Here is a 17,936-nt window from a genome sequence, read left to right as displayed (position 1 = left end):
ACTAGGACACCTGATTTAATAAAAAAAAAAAAACTTTAATGAATCTAAAAGAATACATAAGCTCCAATACAATATTAATGTGAGAATTCACCACCCAATACTCATCAAAGGACATATAGGCCAGACAAAAAATCAACAAAGGAACAACTGAGCTAATCTATACTAGTACCAAATGGACCCGACAGATATCTGCAGAACATTACACTCCATAGATGCAGAACACATTATTTCTGTTAGTGTACGAAACATCAGCGCATGAAACATTCTCTAGGGTAGAACATATACTAGGCCATAAAAAAACGATTCAACAAATTTAAAAAAGTAAATCTGATCATTTATCTTTTCTAAACATGGTAGAATAAATCTGGAAATTAACAACAAAGAGATTCTAGAAAACATACAAATACATGGTGACTGAAGAATATGCTCCTGAATTAACAGTGGCTCATAGATGAAAACACAAGGGAAATAAAAAAATATATTTGAAACAAATGAAAATGAAAACACAACATACCAAAACTTACAGAATGCAGCCAGGGTGGTGTTAAAAGGAAAGTGTATAGAAATAATATCCTATCTAAAAAATTTAGCAAATTTAAACAATAAAATTGAAAAAATAAAATTAAAAGTATTCACTAGGTACTGGTGCTGTGGCACAGCAGGTTAATGCCCTGGCCTGAAGCACCGGCATGCCATATGGGCGCCCGTTCAAGTCCCGGCTGCTCCTCTTCCAATCCAGCTCTCTGCTATGGCCTGGGAAATCAATAGAAGATGGCCCAAGTCCTTGTGCCCCTGCACCTGTGTGGGAGACCTGGAAGAAGCTCCTGGCTCCTGGCTTCGGATCAGCGTAGCTCCGCCGTTGCGGCCATCTGTGGAGTGAACCATCGGACAGAAGACCTCTCTCTCTCTGCCTCTCCTCTCTCTGTGTAACTCTGACTTTCAAATAAATAAATAAATCTTTAAAAAAAAGTACTAACTCAGGAAAAATATAGTATATTGAAAGTCTAGTGGTAGCTAATGCTCTCAGAGTGTCATGATTAGATGGAGTGAGGGATACACACAGAGGTAAGGGAAGTTTCAAATAACAATAACAATGTATGCAACACTACATCTCTTTGACTAACTAACATATATGCACATGTTCCTTTTGTATAAAATATACTCAGCCACTCTCCGGAAGAGAAGCTCTAAATCACATGCAATTACTGAATCCAGCTTATGGGCCAAACTCTTCGGGTGATGTATTTCATTCTCTATTACTCCTAATGTGACTACTCATCACCTTGCAATTTAAAATCACTGAAATAATGTTATCTACTTCCAACAAAATGAGCATAGTGCGAAGGAGAAATAATTAATAACTGGTTAACGTGAGTTTCTAATAAGGAGAGAATGTGAAACTTACAGCAACTGCTAGTCCATGACACCTACAAAATTCTGCTTGTTGGAAATTGAGAATACTACATGCTTCTGGAAGTGGAGAGTGTTGGTTAGTCAATCATACTGTCTCTACCTCATTTCTTTGGGAAGATTTCTATGGTTCATTTTACTTCATGTATTATGGATCTGTCTTTTTGACTTCTGGGAAAATCGTCCATGCTCATTACCCACATTTTAAATCAACCTTTGAGAGATTACCCGTCCTGGGACTGTAGAGTGTTTGTGCTAGAGGATGTTATTGATGACTCATGCACCCTCTCTCTTCTTGTTCAGCCATCTATATCATGTGTGCATATAGATTTTTTTGGCATTTTGGTTACTCCACAATAAAGGAGTGGGATTGAGTTGTAGGCAGGCAGCGGGGAAAGTGTTACATAGATCAAAGGAGAGGTCTCTCTCTGAAATGTTTTGCCATTTCATTTGTTATGGGCTACATTGCACAGAGACTGTTAGCACAATTGCATTGGGAAGAATTCTGTCACATGGACACCTGCATAGGACAATAAACAAGTGGTATTTATAGCTAGACATACCATATACAAAATTAGAACTCTAAGTGTAAGAAGGAGGGAATGACTGTTCTAAGATATATATCTACCAACATAGCTATGCTTGTCTAAATACGAATGCACCGAATGCTTTTTCTTCAAGTATCTCTAATAAAATGAAAAGGAATAAGGAGAGAAAGTGAAGGAGGGAAAGAGGGAGGGAGAAAGAGAGAGCGAGAGATCCCAAAGCAAATTTTAAAAGTATATACCTATGTTCCTAAATCTGCATATATGAAATACATGATACTTGCATGACAAATTTTTTTTTAAAAAAGTGTATCCCCATTTAATGGAGTCGACAAGTAGTTGGAACTTGTAATTTATAGCCTGTGTAACAGTTTCAAATATAAACTATCAAATATGATCATTACTAAATTGATTAATTATAGCCAGAGGAAAAGATTTAGCCATAATGAAAATTTCAAAAAAAGTATTCATGAATTTCAACTTCAAATTTGAGTTAGTTTTGGTAAGACCCCTAAATGAAAACATAAGCAGAGGAAATGGTTAAAAATATATCTAGGTTTGCAAGAGCTGTACACAACCACAACACCATCTCCAAAAGTGGAGAAAAATTATTATAATATTAGGTGAATACACGATTTTATACAGAATTAGGAGGAGGTATCAAAGGAAAACTGTATCAGACAAAATTAAGTAAACAGGGAATAGTTTTGAGACTATTGTAATAGAGAAAAAGGTACAACTCAGTGTGAATTAAACTTCTCTGAAAAATAAAAGTGCAGGAAACATTTTTAAAACTGTAGAGGAAGCATAATGGGTCCATATTTTCTTTTCTTTTTTTTTTTAATTTATTTTTGACAGGCAGAGTGGACAGTGAGAGAGAGACAGAGAGAAAGGTCTTCCTTTTGCCATTGGTTCACCCTCCAATGGCTGCCGCGGTAGGTGCGCTGCGGCCTGCGCACCGCGCTGATCCGATGGCAGGAGCCAGGTGCTTCTCCTGGTCTCCCATGGGGTGCAGGGCCATATTTTCTAATTGGCTTTACTGAGAGAAAAAGTAAGCTTCCTTATATCTCCTAACATGAAGGATAATTTTACAAGGAAGTAAATTTTCAAGGTAACTCACTGAAATGAGACTCTTATCCATCTCAGAGACTGAGAAATAGGGGCACGATTCTCCCTGATGACCACATTAAGCAAGCATGTCCCAGTACAGGAAAAAGATTTCCCCGGGTTATAAAATTGGCAAGAGGCTCATGAAAAGATTATGTCTTTGATGACTTAAGTGCTTGGTCCACTGCAATCCACATGGTAGAATCAAATGGAGGTCCTGGGTCTTTGCTTCTGCATCACCCATTCCTTGGCTATTGTAGGCATTTGAGGAGTGAATCATTAGAGATCCTTCTCACTCCCATCTCCTCTCCTTCCTAACCCTCCCCTCTCTTTCCCTCACTTCTCCTCTTCTCTGTCCCCCTCTTTCTCTGCCACTCTGCCTTTAAAGTAAATGAAAATAAATAAATAAACATTTATAAAACTAGATTACTTCTGTATGGGGGAGAGAAAGATTTTTACAATTATAATCTAATTAGCATAAATGCTGTAAGAAAATGGAACTCTAGAGTTAGAAAGAAGCTTTTCTGGAGTTTAGTCAAAGAAAGAAAAACTTTTCAGACTATAATGATCAGAGATTTTATTGAGAAAAAACATTTTGAGTTGAAAGATATCTCTGGGGAAATATACCAGAATTTAATAGAGATTACTAAGAAGATACAATATTTGAAAAGAACTTGAAAATGTCGACAATTATTCATGAAGCCCCACCTATGTAGAATAGCAACAAATGAAGGTGAGAAAATTTCTAAGAAAATTACATTTATTACCAAAAAGAGAGAGAAAATGAGTCTATAGATTGAAAACTTTACTGATGCAATGAACAGCACAGAAAAGAATCACACCTAAACATATGGCACTACTTCAAAATATCAGACTCCCAAGAAAAATCTTTCAAAGCTAATTGAGGATAGTTAAATAACTTCAATGAGAAGACAGCTATATCAATAGATATTACTCAATAGGCACAATGTACAAGAGAAAACAACAGAATGAAACAGTACAAAGTACTGAGAGAAAAGTTCTACTAAAATATCATTTAAGGATCTGGTATATACTCACAATGATCTTTAGGAAATTGTTACCTGTTTCTGGTATGCAACAGTATGCCCTGAAATTGTAGATCCTTCCTGAACTTTGGGAAGTTAGTCCCTAACTCCAGAAGATGGAGATAGAGTCACTTAGGCAGTCAGATCAGATTCACTCCATTTGTCCAACGAATGTATAAAGTGTGAACATATTTTACAATTTGAAACCATAGGTCACAAAGTAAGTCTTTATGTTTGTGTTTTAGGAGTACAAGGAGGCAGACACATCTTTGTTCTCCATTCTAGATGTTGTTGTATAAGGACATAGCCTTTAACGCTTCTACAGTTATTTATTTATTTATTTATTTATTTATTTATTTATTTATTTATTTTTGCGCAGTAAGCGAAGACTCAATACTAAATTCAATTTCTTGGCATAGTGTGTGACTTGACAAAAAGGTGGAACAGTAGTGGGTTCCTATTACAATCCCTGGTTTATCTCATAAATACTGTACCATTGATGTTATTATTTAAGACAAGATACACTCTTAGTTGGTAAAGCAATGGAGTTGAGCTTTCCTTTTTAAGAAATGTATTAATACATTAGATTTTCAGAGTCACAGCAAATGCATGACACTTACTACAACTCTCATCAATTGTCATTTATTGTGATAATAAACAAAGAGAACAGATTCAATGTAGTTCATACATGCAATTCTAAGACTATAGTGATACGACCCTTCCTCCTTCCTGAGTTGAGTTTTCTGTTGTGCAACATTTAAAGAATTCTAAGTAATACAAAGAAGTGGAATCAGTTTTTAAACACTCATAGACCACACTTATGGAGGATTACTAAAATCATAATTTCAACCAGAAACAAAGCAAGGAAATAGAAAAATGTAGAAAAGTGAAAAAAAATACACTGTGAACATTTAAATAAAGATGAGCTTAAAATATATGAAAGAAAAATATCTGGGATATACACAGCACATTACAATGATAATTGCCTCCAGTTGACCAGTCATGGATTATTTTAAATTCAGCTCTGACAATTCTTTTGCTTGTTTGTTTTGCATGTTATAGAATAAATATATATGTCAACTTTGAGACCAGAATATTAGTAATATTTAAAAAAAATCACTAGTCCTATTACTAAACTGTGTTTTTAAAGTTAATTATGGAAATCTGATGAATTATGTTAACTCTCTGGTGGTATATATTACTACACACATTTTTATCTCCATGTTTACCTTAGTCTCAAATCATCCCCCTTGATTTGCCTTATCTTCTGCCTTAGAAACACACTGTAAAACTTGCCTGCCCTTTTCACATGTTTTATGATGGCATCATTTTATTATCTTTTTAAGTTGAAAAATACATTTGCAGCATAGAATTATTTACTCAGCAAAAAAATATCTCAGAAACTCTCAGTAGCATTTGGGAAAACAGCACTGCATTTTCCAAAATAGAGATAAAAATATGCTTGTAATAGGTGTTGCCAATGCTCCTACAAAAGGAACACTTTTCTTCCCATTCTATCTTTGTTTCCTTGGTGGCCTTCTGTTAGTTATAATTTTAAACAAATCTTTCAAAATACCACCCTTAACAAATTTACATAAATTTAGCATTCACTTAATTAACCTTTTTTGAAAAACATTTTTATTCTAAGTTATTTGTTTCTTTCTGTTTTGCAGTCTCTCCATATGAGACAGAAGAGTTTTCTTTTAAATGCAGAGAGCTAAGTTTTAGCTTCTATAGAAAGTGTTGACAGTGTAGATGATGTCAGTTACAGTCAAGGTAATGCCCAAAATGTACTATTATATATGAGGTGGACCTTGCTGGTGAAAACTACACAAGTTTGATATAGGAAAGAAGGGCATATGCATAGGTCTTCACTGGGCCCAACAATAGTTGAAGATAATATACTCCTGTCTACAGATGATCCCACACAGACTACGTAAATGTAGACAGGGGGGCAAGACACCATAATCAGATGCAGTAGGTGGAAATAAATATGCTTGAAAAGTGTGAATTTATTTAAAACGACAGACAGCTCAAGAAGTTACACTTTTTAGAAAAGTGCATATTTTTAAAAATCATTTCTAGACAAACCAATTACCATATGCTGTGAGATTTAGAATTCATCATAAAATGAAAATGTGTTAAAAACTGTCAATTACTTTTTTTACTGGTAATGCTTTTGAATCTTTCCTTTTGGATTTTTTTTTTTTAATTTTTGACAGGCAGAGTGGACAGTGAGAGAGAGAGATAGAGAGAAAGGTCTTCCTTTTTGCCATTGGTTCACCCTCCAATGGCCACCGCGGTTGGCGCGCTGCGGCCTGCGCACCGTGCTGATCATAAGCCAGGAGCCAGGTGCTTCTCCTGGTCTCCCATGGGGTGCAGGGCCCAAGCACTTGGGCCATCCTCCACTGCACTCCCTGACCACAGCAGAGAGCTGGACTGGAAGAGGGGCAACCAGGACAGGATCGGTGCCCCGACCGGGACTAGAACCCTGTGTGCCAGCGCCGCAAGGTGGAGGATTAGCCTATTGAGCCGCGGCGCTGGCCTCCTTTTGGATTCTATCAATTAATTCTTGTCATTTCTTTAAATTCTGTGAACCAAAGTAACTTCCAGGAGTCAGAGAGCTCAGGCAACATTAGATGGAGAAATGAAACATCACACATACAAAGTGTTCCAGACTCTAGTGCTGATAATACTTTTATGTTTCAACGATTTATTTATTTATTTGAAAGTTAGAGAATGATAGAGAGGGAGGAAGTGAGGGGGGAGAGAGGGAGAGAGGGAGAGAGAGAAATGTCTCATATTCACAGTTCACTCCTCAAATATCCAATAGTAGCCAGATTTGGGCCAGACTGAAGTCAAGAAATAGGAAGTCCATCAGAGTTTCCCACATGGGTGACAAGAATTTGATCACTTGAGCCAGCACCTGCTGCCTTCTCAGGTACCTTAGTAAAAAAGTGGATTGAAGCGGAGCAGTCTGATACGACACAAGCAATGGCCTAACGCACTATGTTCCAGTGTTGGACCTGAAAATGCTTTGAATTAGAGAGGTCTTTTAAAATCCCAGGCTGTGTTTTTCACAGGTATATAATACAGGTTTGTTAGTTTCCCATCACTAGGAAAACACATTATCATAAAAGTACTGGCTTAAAATGATGCAAAGATGTTGCCTTCAAGTTCTGCAAGTCAAGAGGACTGAAAGAGAATTTACAAGGCTGGAAGCTAGCCCTCTAGAGGGCTGTCTTCAATCTGAGGACCCAAACCATCATGGATTTTCTTTCTTTTTCCAAGGCTAGTGAATTCCTTGGTCTATGTCCCTGCATCACCCTGACATCTGCTTCTATTTTCCTTTCATTGCATCCCCTTGTCTCCCTTGGATATTCCTGACCTAATTAAAATAGGTCCACCCACATAATACCCAATGATCCCCCGAGCTCCTAAATGCCATTAAGTCATAACTGCAATGTGTCATTTGCTATATAAAGTAGAATGGCTTCAGGTTTTATGAATGAAAACATGGGTCTTTAGGATGCTAGTGTCAACCAGGCTACAATAGGGGAATCTCTGCGATATGGTATAAAATGCTCAAAGTCTTCCCCCTGCTTTTTAATCCTGGATTTTTTTTTCTTGTATTCTCACCTGAACTGTTTCATCATTCCATGATTTCTAGGTTTCATATTTAAAATATAGTATGCCAATGATTAAAATACACTTCTACAAAAATTATGAAACCAAATCCGACAACTAAGTAAATAAAATCAGTTTGTTTTTTTAAAAGGTTTATTTATTTATTTGAATGTCAGAGTTATATAGAGAGGGAGAAACACAGAGAAATATCTTTCAGATGCTGGTTCACTCCCCAGATGGCCTCAACAGCCAGCTGACTCAGTCCAAAGTCCAGCGCCAGGAGCTTCATCTGGAGTCCCCACTTGTGTGGCAGAGACTCAAACACTTGGGCCATAGTCATTGGTTTTCCCATTGTTTTTTATTCCTTAGTGGGAATTCATGCTTTTCATATAAATCTTTGAAATTACAAGGAAAATAGTAATAGGCATCTAAAAGCAATCATTTCTAATATTGCTTCTCAACTCTTGTCCATGTAGATTTTTCCTCTCTAAAATTAACATTACTGTTATCAGACCTTATTTATTTCAATTTTGGTCATTTTTTTCTACATACTTTTGAAGGAGATATTTGCATGATATTATGCTCTTAAAAGTTAGTCAAATCATGCTTAATTAACTTACAATGTGTCTAGATTTTTCACTGCTATAAATTCTATAAACATAACTGTATTCATTTATGTTTAAGTACAATATTAGGAAAATAAAAGTGCAAATAGCTTCATTTTTTAAAAAATGTACTTATTTGAAAGGCAGAATGTCAGAGAGAGAGAGAGAGAGAGAGAGAGAATGAGAGAGAGAGTGTGTGTGAGACAGAGAGAGTGAGAGAGAGAGAGAAAAGAGATCTTTCATCCTCTGCCTCACTCCCCAGTGCTGCAACAGCCAGGGCTGGGCCATGCCAAAGCCATGAGCCAGGAACTCCACCCTGGTCTCGCTCATGGGTAACAGAGCACAGTAATTGTGCCATTTTCCACTGCTTTTCCAGTTGCATTAGCAGGAAGCTGGATCAGAATCAAAGTATCCAAGACTGAAACTGGCACTGTGACATGGGAAGCTGGCATTGCAAGTAGCATCTTAACCTTCTGTGCCTCAGTTCTGGTTCCTTGAAGTAGCTTCTTTCAGGTGTTTTTATGGAAAAAGCTAGGTAGATTTTATCTATAGAGGAACATAAACCTATATTTTAGCCCACCCAAATATATTACAGATCAATTGCAGTAAATTAAATAACAAGAAAAGGCATGCAATTACGGAAAATATAGACTATTAACATGATAGAAAGGCATACATTTTAGTTATTTTTCCAATCTCATTTTGTTACCAAAATATGTCAAAATATATATGAAACGTTGGAACAATATCAAAAGAAATATGAGATGCACAGGCGTATCCAAAAATAAGTGGAAATTAAAAGCATTGACATCATTTTTTATTAATACTGAACATTAATTGTCATTAACTTGGCTAATTAGCATAAATCAGGATTTTCTTGGAAGAAAAAAGTAGCTATGAGGAGGTGGATTTGTTAATTTGCTTGACTGTAATAACCATTCACTCTTAAATCAAAACATTACATTGTACAAAGTATATGTATACATTTTTAAATGTTGAAAAGGATAGAAATTTAGAGAACATTTTCTAAAATTCTACTGTCAAGTTTTCATCAGCTATTTATTTGAATGGGAGTAAAAGTCTTACATAAATGGCAATCCTCATGCTTCAGAGATTGTCAACCTACAGCGCGCTTTTAAAACTGAGTATCATAACATAGAGAATGAGATGTTCCAAGAAATGCTGTAGTCGTCAGGTGGAAACTCTGTAGTGATTGGGTGGAAAAGCACTCAAAGAAATGTTGTTCATTTTTGTTAATTCTAAGATAAATTCATGAATATTATGTTTTAAGAATATTTTCCATTGTAGAAATAAGAAAAATATTTTATATAACCACTGTTGGATTAATATGCAAGACAATACATAATTCTCTCCTATCATATACTGGAATAAAAGTTGGATATGCTACCTAGTTTAAACCATGAAAACATCAAGTTATATAAACTTTTTTTGTTGATGATTTCATTCAGTGATACAATGAACAAATCAGGAAGAGGAAAAAATGCAGGGACATTATTAATACTGACATCTAATATTTTTACTTTCAGATAAGGATGAAGAACTTGAGTTATAATGCGTATGATAAAAGGTGGACTATAATATTCTGTTTACTTAAATACCTGTGGATATTTAGCATATGTTTAATTATATTAATCACATCTTTTAGTTTTTAAGAAGGGTTTATTTAACTTCAATAGTTCCCACTAAAAGATTTAAATGAAAGACAACACAATCGTAAGTACATACAGGATGATACACAAACCTCAAAATACCAGCATGAACACAAATATTCTTCCCAATAAATATCCCATCAGTATAAATATGATTATTGCTACATAACAAAACAAAAATGGTTCTAAATACACATGATCACTAAGGAACACACTTCCCACCTGGAGAAACATCCATGAACTCCTAGGGATTCCATAGGATTCTTCTTCAAAATCAGATTTGTTGGGGCTGGTGTTGTGGTGCAGCTGGTTAAGCTGCTGCCTGCAATGCCAGCATCCCAAATGAGCACCTGTGAGGCTACTCCGCTTCTCAGCCAGTTCCCTGCTAATGTACCTGGGAGGTCAACACAAGATGGCCAGAGTACTTGGGCCCCTGACACCCATGGGGGGAATCTCCACAGAATTCTTGGCTTCTGGCTTAGCCTGCCCCAGTCGTAGCAGTTGTGACCATTTTGGGAGTAAACCAGATGATGGAAGATTTCTCTTTATGTCTCTCGCTCTATTTCTATAATTATGCCTTTCAAATAAATCAATATTTAAAAAAAACAGATTTATTTTGACTATGATCTAAAGCATTTCCAGAAAGCACACAGTAATTGAGTAGCCAAGTGCTTCCCAGATGAATAATAGAAATATAATTGCATAAAATTTTTTGGACATTCAAACAAAACAAATTTAGGGACATCTATTGATATCGCACAAAATCTTGTCTTTTACAATTTTAATATTCATGAAATTTCTACTTTCCTAGACCTTATTTTAAAAAAAAATTACCTTGGCTTCATGTATGGAGTTAAAGTGTCTGAATTTCCAGGATAAAATAATAGTAATTTTTAAAAGTTTCTAATGAGAGGAAAGAAGGTGTGATAGATGTTGAGTGAGCTGGAATTCTAAAAATATATACATGATCTGGAAACAGGAGAAGCAGAGGAGGCAGGGCAGGGTTGGTACAGGTTAAATGTGGCCTGCTGGACAGCAACACAACTGCCCCTGTGTCTCCCTACAGCCCGAAACTAGGGGGAGGGAGGCTCTTCTTTGAGGACCATTTTCAGTTCTGCTGGGAGTTGTTTTTTTTTTTTTTTTCTTCCACTTTTGCTTTTGTTTAGTGCTGTTGAGGCTTTTTGTTTTATTATTTTGATTTTTTGTTTCTTCTTCTCTTTTGTTTTCTTAAAAACCACTTCTGCTTTACACAGGGCCAGGTGGAGAGCAGGAGCCTGCAAGCACCAGAGCCTCCTGCAGCACCAGGGCCCCATGGCTGCACGAGGTACTACACCAGGCTCCAGTGGCTTCTTGCCGTCCGGTGTCCCCAGAGTCTGGCTAGGCCCAGGGCAGGTAACCAAGGAAGCAATGGAAGTAACCACATAGCTTCCAGCACCAGACCAGCAGATGGGATGCAGCTTCCACCTGCTGGGCTGGAGCACTTGGGCTGGGCGTCTGGAGCTGCTCTGTGAGCAGACTAGCTATTCTGAGGCCTCCATGCAGGCAGGAAGCCTAAGAACCCTGTACAAGGAGATGGAGGGAGAGAGAGATGCATGGCCACTCGGGCTGTTTCATCCCTGGCCTCCACCCGACCTCGACCTCAGGAGCTCTTCTCTCAACCAAGACCTCCTTGGGCTTGTCCTGACTTCATGATCCACAGAAACCCTGCAACATCAGTTTGGTGTGGATGAGCTCTGTGCAAGAAGGGATGGAATCGGTGAGAAGGTTTCACCCATGGACTTGCTATTTGCCCAGAGTAGCCCAGCAAATAAATGGCAGAGACAGGATCCAACCCCCAAACTCACCCCAGGGGGGAAAAAAAAAAAAAAAAAAACTGGTGTATTTTTATGTCAATTAAAATAACAGATGTTATCAGACCACAAGGGATTTTGAAGAAAACAAAATCTTAATCTTTTTGATATGCTACCTCTTAACTCTAAAATAAATGAAAACAGTATGTATAACATTACATGAAAAAAAAAAAAGGAATTCAGCTGTTTGGAAAATTTAGATTACCCCTCCCTGCAACTGATATTTTCTCCCAAAAGTACTGGAATTAAAGCCTGCAGGAGAGGAAGTCAAGAAAGGAAAATGGATATTAGATGAGGGTGAGCAACAAGAAGCTGGACCCCACAGCAGGCCTGAAGAATACTGTGTTTTTGGTTATTGGGAAAGTTTAATAATAGCAAAGAATGACTCTCTTTACCTGGAAGCTAGGTATGCCTAAAGGATATATGTTGAAGTGCCAATGTGGCACTTACATTCTTTCTGTGTGCCTGGTTTGCTAATTTGGAGTACATTTAAAAGAATTTCCTTTTCTAGATGATTCAGGAAAGGATGGATCCAAGAGAAATTGTTCTTGATTTGAAGGCAGAAGTGAAGCCACAGTTTTTAAACTCTTTCATTTTATTGAAACTAGGATTACTCACATTATTTGCAAGAGGTACTGTATGACTCTACAATTGCTTCATTTTCCTCTTTGAAACTTCTCTAAAACTCTGATGAATGACCATGTTCATATTATGCATAATGTGTTACGAAGGGTTTGGCTTCTGCAGGATATCCATGCCAACATGGACAAAGGTCATGAACAGAGCGTTCAGTCCATAATTATGTGCTTCAGGCCTGCTGTGGGATCCAGCTTCTTGTTGCTCACCCTCATCTAATATCCCTTTTTCATGCCACCAATTCACTTTGGAACAATTTTCTGGTCAGAAACTGTTTGTTGACCAGGCCTCAGTGATGTGTATCTCCATGCTCAGGATGATAGCATTTTTACTGAATAAAAAAATATCTCAAGAATGTTGTAGAAAAAATATTTCAAAAAGGATGGGTTTTCAATCAGACAGAAAAATAGACGCCCACTGTATGAGCATCTGGGTTAAAGAGTTTAAATTGTATTTTATTATCAGTTGTCTGGTGTACAGTATTACCTTCCAGAAATATCCTTAATGTTCTTAATGCCTATCAGTGAGATTTTCCTATAATGAGGCAGCGTTTAAAAAGCTAAAAATCAATAAATAAACAATGACAGAAATCATCCAAAATGACCACTGAAAGACTATATTCCTAGTGCATATTTTCTTATCAATTATCCTGTCATAATTTCCTTGCCTATCATATTTATACATCATTACATTGTAAGAAACCAGAAAACTTTCAAAAAAGGCATTTATCTCATTTTTGCATTATAACAAAAATCCAAGAAAGCTCACACATTGCCCTCTCATGAAATTTGCTTCTCAGGCAATATTTTAAGGTTTTACACCTTTTTTTTTTTTTACATGCTTACAGCAATCACTTCGTTTGAATATCTGTTTCGAATAACAGAAGAGACTATAAAGCAGATTTTATTTTTCACACTTTTGGCTAGAGATTTATATATGGATATCTTTCTTCTTCCCAAAATAAAGTCCCATCTTTTGCCAGTATCTTTAAAATTCTGCAGTGTGTTACTGCTTCATGGTGATGAAGTTCACTTCAAGATTAACTACTGCATTTAAAACACCAGAAAAAGTCATGAAAAAGTTAATTCAACGTTAATTTTCAAACATATTTCTAAAAATGAACACGGTTATAAGCATATTGCCGTTAAAGCTTGCAGCACATTTTAGTTATTTTAAACACATTAGAATTCATTTAGATTTCTGTGTTTTATTGTTTTAAGCACAGCCTATTGAATTAGAGAGGATAAGCTAACCTTAGTTCATTTGCTGTTTTAGAAGTCTTCCAAAATTACCAAAATCACTAATTATTGTTAAAGCATCATCGCAAACATTCCTGTCAAGTCATACATGTCTCCCTAAGGAAGAAACCGAAGGAAATGATCCATAAAAAGCACATTTCAAAGTGATGTCAACAATAGTGTATATAAACCACTACAGTCATATTTGCACAAAGACATCAAAATAAACCAGATGGTCTCTTTTCCCTTCTTGAAGGTTAAATTGAGTGCATATTTACTTTTCCTTCAATTATAACCTTCAACCTACGGGGCGACTTTTAACCAAAGACATTGCTGCATAATCCACATAAAATTTGTCAGATTAATGCAGAAATTTAAAGTAAACAGGAGCCTATTGTTTGGATTACAAGTAATGCTAGGAGGCATTTCATTGTAATTACAATTGTAGAGTATTTTTTAATTCAGTCACTGTGAAAGTTGTATGACTTTTTCCTCAGCTCTCTTGAGACTTTCCTGAGTCCTAGGAGTTCTAAGACACTAGCTTCTGAGCTTTCCCTACCTCCTTGTAGCCTTATTTGCAAAGTAAATATGAAACCATTACAACACAGTTTCTTTGAGTATCAAATATGGCTACCTGAATTAACCAAGTATCTTAGATCCCAAGGGGAATCCATTAACATTTTAAAAGTAGAATCATTAAAATGTTGCGATTTAAGTTCAACAGGGTACATATGTTTTTGCCTCGTTATTAAGCCACTGGTTAGTACTCCCACATCCAAAATCAGGGTATCTGGATTTGGTTCCTGGCTCAGGCTCTCTAGTCTAGCCTCTCACCAAGGTACTTGACTCTAGGAGGGTGCAGGTGGTGGCTCAAGTAATTGGTACCTATCATGCATGTGGGGAACCTGGCTTGAGTTTCCAGTTCTTGGCTCTGGCTCTGACCATTGCAGTCATTTGGGGAATGAACCAGTGGATCAACTGTCTCTGTGTCTCTGGGTGTTTACACATGTATATTAGTGTGTGTTCCTCTGCCTCTCGAATACAAATATGAAATTGAACATGTCATCTTACAAAGAAGGCATTAGTTATACAACACACACACACACACACATATATATATGTATATATATATATGTATATACATATATACACACACAAACAAATAAGGTATCTAAAGAAATGTGCAAAACAAGACGGGCAACCCATTCACAGAGTGCAACACTTGGGTTCACACCTACTTTAACATTTAAATTTCCTGCATGGGTAGTAGACTGGCACACAAAGATGAAATAACTGGGAAGAGGATGGACTTTATGAATCTGGTTTAAAGTGATGAATCTCTGACCGTTTTGTTCTGGAAATTATGATAGATTTTGTATGTGGTGTGTGCAGATATGGTATGCTGCATAATGTTCATCCAAAGGGATCTTATTTCAAGTAGCCAAGGACTTGGGGGTTGAACATTTTCATTTGTCTCTTTCCTTAGTAAAGTTAAGATGGTAGAGATCCGGAGACTTTTAGAGGAGACCTGTGGTGAACAAAAGGTAATGGGAGGCTGGAATGAGGTTGTTCAGATAGATACAAACTTTCTACTCCAAGTTTGTTCCAATGGTTGTCTGAAATATCATGGTCAGGAGACTTCTGCAGCCTTCAAACGTAGGCATCATGTGCATCAATTTGCTTCTATTCTAACTCAAAGGCTTTGAGTGCTGCTTTGCAAGGATGAACTTTTTAAATAACTGGTTCTATTTGCTATGTAATGGATACATGGGTTCTTGCTTGGGATTAGTGAGAGAATCTTCCCACTTCATGGGCTTACAACCTTGATTACTAGGAGCATATGATTGCTGAATTTGGAGTCAGTTCAGCCTGAAATGTTTTCAAACCAGTCACTTATTTTGGATAATTTTTTTCATTATTTTTGACATTCAGTTCCATTAGAAATACATATCACATTATTAATTTATTTAGGGACATATTTATATTCTCCTTAAATATATAACAGCAATATGTATAAAGTTTTGACTAGCCTAATTTGAAATATATTTACTCTAAGGTTAGAGGGTATGGCCAAGAGATTGTAATAATAGAGGAAGATCTAGAAGTGGAACCACATAAGACTTCAACAACGCTTACACGTTTTCACAGAAAAGAAATTTTACTCGTGATGTGTGAATTCCAGTGCTGGAATTATCTTTGAAAGTTTTTTTTGGAAATAAAGGTTAATATTTAAGAAGAAAATTATTTCTCTACTAATGAATTACAAAAACAACTCTATCTTTAGCAATAATGTATCTGGATTTGTCTATTTGAACATGATATTATAGCCACAGCATAGACAAGGTGAAAGAGAAGAAAGAGAATGACACCAGCAGTGAACTCCATATGGTGCAATGGAAGATGTTTCACATTAAATAGAAAGCATGTGAACTCAGAGAGAAGGACTTTTAAGTTAATAATTATAGATGAACAGAAAACTTTGCAAGAATTATTCCTTTACCAGACCAATTTACATTCCTTAAAGTATAGAGCAAGCTATTCTAGAAATAAACACATGCCAATTATAAAAAATATGAGACAAGTATAAATATTCATGACTGTGAGTGTAAAGATATAATAATCAACATAAATATTCTCATGGAAATGGGAATTGTTATGCTCTAAATCAAAATACTGTTCTGTGTAGATCATTAATTTGAAAAAAATCAACTCACAAATTTTATTTTCCTAAGCAGACTAGTAGAGAAATAGAGAAACAAAACATTCTTCGATAGTAAATGCAATGCACACTATTATGTCTCCCAAAATTCCTGTTTAAAGCCTGTATGCCAGTGTCTGGAGACAGGATCTTTAGGATATAATTAAGGTTAAATGAGATACAATTAAGCTCTTAATCTCATAGAACTGTAAAGACAAAGACACTTCTCTTCCTGTGTGTGTTGGGGAACAAAGTAAGAACAGCCTCAACTGAACTCTGCAAGAATCTTGAGCTTGGACTTTCCAGCCTGGGGAACTCTAACCAACAAATGGCTGTGGTTTAGCCATCACTTTATGGTATTCATTATGACAGCCTTAGCAGATTAATACAATGAGCTATCAGAATTAAATTCAGCAAGTATTTATGAGTATTTCATACAAAACATTCTGTGAACTCTAAGGCACTTAAACATGCATTATTCTTTATTAAATAAAGATGTTAGATTAAATTGAACCTGATCTAATAAAAGAAAGGAATAGTTAAAACACAGAAATCTATATGAATGTAAATGTCTAAAAGACCAGAAACATAAATAAGTTTGCAATTTGTACTTGCTGCTGTGTGTGTGTGGGAGAGGAAGGGAGGGAGAGAGAGACAGACAGAGAGAAAGGACAGAGAGACATTCACAGGTTCAGAGAGGCAGACAGATGGAGACTAGTAAAGCAGATGTGATACATGTAGATAAAGAATTAGATTATAATCCTATTAATAACTCTGTCAATTTTAGCAAACAATAAATTAAGAATTAGCTATCAGTTTTCCTAATTATTATAGACATGTCTCATGAAATTTAGGTCTTTTTAAATTGGAGATCATGAGTACAAATATCCAGGTGGAAAATATCAACATTCTTTAACAAGCGAGTAATGAAAATCATAGCTGTGCCATAAATCGCACTGAATTCCCAAATCATATTGAAATAAAAAACTGCAATAGTGAAGACACCATGTGTAAAACAGACCACAGCAAGTTTCTTTTGTTCCACTTAAAGGCACTGCGTAAGTTTTGCACATAAGGCTCTTCTCTCTCAACCAAAAAGAAAACACAGAGGATGAGGCAATTTCTAGGGTGATTATCACAATTCAGTGCCTCACTTTTCTGCAGACTCTCTGTCAATTATTTTTATTTAATGGAAGTAAAGATTTTGGAAATGAACATATTTGAGTGACAGTAATTTTTCGAAAAAGTGCTGAACAAAAGTGAATCTTATAGAAAGAAAAGCACATCAACTTCATGAAACCAGAAACTGAGCTGTTGCCCTCTCTGGGGTGATCATGGTGCTATCACTCAAACAGAGCTTTATCTCTAAATATAGCTTCATTCTCCAAATCAATAAGATGACACTCACTAGATAGTGATGTTCAGAGGGAAGCAGGTGAGGTGATACATTTTATTTTTACACACATTAGTTTTTTCAGTACATCAATAAATTATGGTCACATGT

This window comes from Lepus europaeus, chromosome 15, assembly GCF_033115175.1.
Source record: "Lepus europaeus isolate LE1 chromosome 15, mLepTim1.pri, whole genome shotgun sequence".
Lineage (NCBI taxonomy): Eukaryota > Metazoa > Chordata > Mammalia > Lagomorpha > Leporidae > Lepus > Lepus europaeus.
The sequence above is the reverse complement of the archived record's forward strand: the minus strand, read 5'-3'. Positions refer to the sequence as shown.